Below are 5,545 nucleotides of genomic sequence, written 5' to 3' on the forward strand. Positions count from 1 at the left end.
GGGAATTCCCCCTTTGCTCTAGCCTCGATCTTCGTCTTCTTTGAGTCGGGCCTCGGCGAGTCCCGAGGGAGGGGACTCGGTCATAACTCCACGTCCTCGGGGTCTCGAGATATTCTTCCGAAGTGGCTTGATAGCAAGAAATTAAGCCCTCTAATTTCGCCGCATACAAAAATGTCTACCTTTAATGTAAAAAAATGTGATGGAAATAAACATGATAGCTATTTTTACGTTTTATTATTGAAAAGGTTAAAGTTGTTCAATCCTTGAACAAGATGGCGTAGAAGTGTCAGTTTCAAACTTAAGTGAGCATTTAATCCCCTAACTTATTTGCTTTGATAAACCCATCTTGTTTTTTTTCTTCTTCTTTATGATCCCATACAAATTACACAATCTCGTCGCCGCCGTCGTCCGCCGTCTTCCGTCCGCCTTGGTGGGTTATTGCCGGAGTTCTATTTTTGTCTAATTTGGTCAAGGTCAGTACACCCCCAAGAATATAGTGTTTAAATGTGTTTTGTCTTTTTATGCTTTAGCATAAAATTTTCTTTCTTGGGCGTGCATATTTTATGGAAGCTTCAAAAGCTGTTATTTCGGTTTGTATTTTTTCTTTTTGTGATGAATTCTTTGGAATAATTTATGATAGTTACTGTTTTGCTGGTTTTAGATAATGGTAAAGTCTTTCATGGTTCACCTAATTGTTGTTAACTAGTGTAATAATTTATAGGATCAAAGGTTTAATCTTTTTTGGAAACAAAAATATAGAGATAATAAACACAGTAATATCATGCATTTAATGCCCGTGAACCAATTTCTCATAATTATAGAGATAATAGACACAGTAATATCATACATGCATTTGGTAAGAGGTTAAAAAGGACTACCATTTGTAATAATCATAAGAGAGATGTTGGAAATTAATTCTTTGTATTGTGAGGACCATGTTTTTGAAGGGGTGGCTGAGTCAGCCCTGTCAATTGCTTTGGGTGCTGTTTCTTTTGCAACATAGTTTAGTTTTTTTAGAAAGGAACTTGGAATTTATTAATATTTGTCAAGTTTCTGAAAATTTCAGCTTCTAAGTACGTTCTGCTGAGAAGTATAATTCTTTCAGAAATAATTCGATAGATTAGGATGTTGTACCAGTTCATACTGCAGTAGTGTTCTTTTCTTTTGCAAGTAAGCTCTATTTTTTACCAGATGGCTTCACTGGAAGAAAGTTTGCAGAGGTTCAAGAAGCAGCAGAAGAAGTGCCAATCTACACTTAGAGTATAGCTGCCAAAGCAGGACCTCCCATACCAACTCCTTCAAAACAATACATTGCCAACTGCAACAATGACAGCTAGTGCTAAACCTCCTGCCCTGCCGTTTAATTTTCAAATGATTCAGAAAGGCTTCAACACATAAATAGCATACGAAAAGCTCCTGTGTGGGCTCAGATTAAACGTGTCATAGACTTGTTGCTGGAGGTATATCCCTACCCTCGATCTCCTATTTTGTTTCAGCAATTTCATATTTTTTTTCCTGAATCTTCATCTTTGTAATGGCTTTTGCAGAGTTTTATCATTGTTTACCTTGTTTTGCTTATGTGCATCTTTTATCCATACATATACTTTTATCAACTTAGAAGAAATGTATGAATATGAGTATTGCGTTAAAATTGGATCTCGTTGATGTCACTTTGAGGATTATTTGTATTTTCTATCTTTTCTGCTTGCAGAGTGAAATTTCAGGGTCAAGTTAATTTCTCATGCCTACGTTTAATCTCATGATATATGGCATATACAACTCCTATATGTCTAAAGAAATTCTTGTACGTATCACTTCAATGTTCCTTCTTAAAGACTTGCAACTTTCTTTGCTTAGCTAATAATTCCCTTCTTTATCCCCTTATTTGTTCCTTCTTCTTTTCATTCTTGTGTGTGGAGGTGGATTTTGGGTTGATAGGGGTTGCAGGATTTTCCATTTGGAAATCTATACCCTTGAATGATTGTAGGTTTGAGGTGTTTAGCTGGGTAATAAGTTCTTTAAGTCCTTGTTTGTCAAAAAGCAAAAAGAAAAAAGTTGTTTAGATATCCTGCAAGCCCATTCTTTGAAGATTTATAAAATCTGTCTGCTGGACTTTCATGTACTAGTTTGATTTATAGATCAACGAGGATGGTGCTGCTCTCTTCAGTTTATGCTTGAGAATGTGGTAATCCTTAATCTCTGGCAGTATGACTGGTGCTTGTGCCGTCTACTTGTTAAGATAAGAAACTAATTGCATGGTATGTGCTTTTGTCTGGACAGACTACTAATGATTGATAGGAAGCCCCATGTCTGTGGATTGACATATAGTGCTTAGCAGAAAGTAGAGCCATATTCCCCAATGAAGGGTGGCTGGTTGTGATGCAGCGGCACATGATACTCAGTACCCTTTTAATCTTCAGTTGCAGTTGCTCCGTTCCAATATCTTTTAACACAAGTTAAGGGTTCCTAAAACTACGAATTCTAGTCCTACACGTAATACAACTCTCTAACCAAACTAAAAGGGCTCCTGTCAAAAATTGGACGTAATGTAACTTACCAACAACTGTAAGGTATTTGCTTCCACTATGTTTTATTATTCATTTCCGCATGAATTCCAAGAGATTGTAGGTCTTTTGAAATAACATTCTTCCATGTGATTTTAGGTCAATCCCGTTTTCATGGTATCACACTTGCGGATAGGTGCAGTCACGTAGGACATGATCAAACCATCTTGGATGACCTTTCCTCTTTTTGTTCTCTTCATGTGCTACTTTCTGACAGATGATTTTGTCTAATCTTGTATTGTCACACTTCTTTTATTTTCTTTTTTAAATTTTCACATTTCTATGTCATTCATCTTGTGGATATAGTTGGCCTTAGTGCCCTAACATTCATTCTCATAATTTTGGTCCTGCAACCGTGACTATTGAACTTACAACTCACTTTAATTGGTATCCTCTTATCGCAGTATCTCGTAGCACTCCATTTCAGCTTTCTATTATATCTGTGTCATCTCGATACTGACTTCAATTAGTTGCTTGCAACCTGATCAGCTACTCTAGTTTAAGCTCATTCTCCTTGGCTGTCAGTCATTTATTGGCTGTAATTTTATGGAGAACTAAATACCTTCTTCTTATTGCTATAACTAGGTTCATTGGAACTTCTTTGATTGATGGTGTAGGTTGGTTTTGTATTACCTTATTGTTAGGGATGGAAATGAGATAATATCCACAAAGCTGGAACTGATCAGATATAATTTGAAACAGCTGAAAGAAGCCATTTGTGAAAAGGACCAATGATGTAATTTCTTGACTATGGTTGAAGCTATAGCCATTAATCCGCAGGCTTATGATGGCTTCCGTCTGTCTTACTGGAATCTGGTGATGGGTGATATAAGAAGCTGTCTGAATGGTCTTCTTTTGGGGGGAGGGGAGGGAAGGGGAGGACAGGAAAATGCTGATTCTGTAGAAGAATGTATTTCATCTCAGTTTCAGGAAGAGCACATCTAGGTCAGATGAAGATATAGACACATTAGGCTTGTGGCTGTTAGAACAATGACTAGGTCTATCTTTGAGGATTTGTGATGTGCTCATTTTGCCATTTCTTTTGGACAAATTGCTCCCACTGGAGGCAGTAGTTTGTTTGCTTATAATCTTGTCAAATATCCCAAACATGATCTTAAAAATTAAAGATCAACTACTAGTCCTGATATGAGAATTCCCTGAGTGTATTGCCCCGATGATAATTGCATCTCTACTTTGATGTACTGATGTAGACAGGTGTAGGCTCCCAAAGCTGCTATACCGAGGAATTGAATTGCCACTTGACATGCTTGATATTGAGAAGGATCTCCAGAAGAATAGAATGAAGACCTGCCACCACAAACACTGCAAAGAGAAGAGCTATGGCACAAATTCATGGCATTGAAGAAGAAGCATGAGATTAGCAAGAGGTAAGCTTACAAACGCCCACCTACTAGAACTCTTCAAGCTTTAGATTTACTTTTGGTTCTGAAATGTTCCATTATCGGAAAAGGGGCAGCAGCATTTCATCATCTCAAACAAGTTATAGTCCTCATTTCGTATAAGAGAAGCAAAGGCTTTCCAGATTCTGATATCAGGTGGTTTACCCTCCCGAGAATAGGCCAATGTTGCAACCCCACCGAGCACAGAAAGCTCCGAATAAATGGCAAACATTTGTATTGTTACTCCATATTACCAAGACTTATGGATCAGTGCTCCTCAAAACAACTAACATTAGTATGGATCAGTGCTAGGTTTTTGGCTTTCTATATTTGGAGGTTAGTGTTTTTATCCTTATGCATTGAAGTTTTTACTTGGTGCTAAAGGTTTGCCATTGTGTAGGATTTTGGACGTTCAACACCATTGCTATGTATATGTATATTATTTTCATGAGGTTCAATAAGTTAAAATTGCAAGGATCTTGTTCTTGACGCCATTACTTGGTCATATTAGAGTTTCAGAATTCAGGGAAGCCTGTAACATGCGAATAGGCAAATTTATATCGACCAAAAATCAAGGACCTTATTGATCCCCCTTTACTAGTAAGCAAATCTATTAATATTCCCTTAAAATGATTAACATTTCAAACTTATTACATGACCAGATTATTGTATCATATATCAAAGCCTTAAGGACTTTCTTGATAGATATCGTCGCGCCTTTGATTCTCTAAGGGTAAGCTGTCCCTGCAAATGGTTTTAATGAAGTTAAGATAACTGCAATATCTCATACTGAAGCAACTTAGGATATACAGCAAATTATGCAGATCACCTTGTAAGTTGAATCTTAGCATAATCAATCTCAGCAATTAGAATTGCTTCCTCGTGTCCTGTGGTTCCAATAATTTCACCCATCTACAAAGACAGATTACAGTGTTAGTCCTGAACTTTTGAGGGCAACAATTGCAGATAAATGATACAGTTTGTTGACATACTGGTCCAGCCACAGTAGAATGACCCCATATCATGTAGCTACCAGCCGAGTCTCGACATGGTGAGCAAGTTGCCACATAAAGCTATCACCAAGTTTGAGTCAATTTACAGCCTCTACCTTTGAATTTTATGGAGATTTAAGTGTAATTAGCTGGTTATCGACTGCCCTGCAAAATCAAAAGTTTAAGTGAAATTTGTTACATATCAAATCTCAATCGACAAAATCGGATCCTTAAGAGTACAAGACACTTTCTTGTTTTCGGATTGACTGTCTTATTATGCATATGTAAGGGCAGCCCGGTGCATAAGGCATCCCGCGTTTATGCAGGATTTTGTGTAAGTAGCGTCACACTTAAAAAAAAATAACAAATAAAAAAATTGCTATAACACCAACTCGGAGGTTAAAATATGTTTTCGGGAAACGTTTGACATGTTGCTTAGAATATTATTAAACTAGTTAATTTGTCCGCACTATCATTAAATTAAATCATTAACTTTTTATAATATCCAAATATTATAATATTTCAAACTAAAATTTTAAATACTTTTTTAGTCTTCAAATCTAATAAATTTATAAAAGTGAAACATTTT

General features: G+C 36.6%; 2 long non-coding RNA genes across 4 annotated transcripts; one reads left to right on the top strand and one right to left on the bottom strand.

Annotated features, from left to right (window-relative positions):
- The first annotated feature begins 224 nt into the window (after positions 1-224).
- Positions 225-4,410, top strand: LOC104240284 (uncharacterized). Of its 3 annotated transcripts, XR_714385.2 has the most exons (5): positions 225-473; positions 1,192-1,460; positions 2,281-2,570; positions 2,664-3,952; positions 4,036-4,410. It is a non-coding gene; the product is annotated as an uncharacterized lncRNA (long non-coding RNA). The 3 variants fall into 3 exon arrangements; XR_714384.2 differs by having other exon boundaries at positions 2,281-3,952; XR_011401870.1 differs by lacking the exon at positions 2,281-2,570 and having other exon boundaries at positions 240-473; positions 3,776-3,952.
- A 41-nt stretch (positions 4,411-4,451) lies between these two features.
- Positions 4,452-5,161, bottom strand: LOC104240280 (uncharacterized). The gene is made up of 3 exons (XR_714383.2): positions 4,957-5,161; positions 4,794-4,876; positions 4,452-4,708 (listed from the first exon to the last, which is right to left on the bottom strand). It is a non-coding gene; the product is annotated as an uncharacterized lncRNA (long non-coding RNA).
- Positions 5,162-5,545: the final 384 nt, after the last annotated feature.

The sequence above is a fragment of the Nicotiana sylvestris genome, chromosome 8 (genome assembly GCF_000393655.2).
Source record: "Nicotiana sylvestris chromosome 8, ASM39365v2, whole genome shotgun sequence".
Taxonomy (NCBI): Eukaryota; Viridiplantae; Streptophyta; class Magnoliopsida; order Solanales; family Solanaceae; genus Nicotiana; species Nicotiana sylvestris.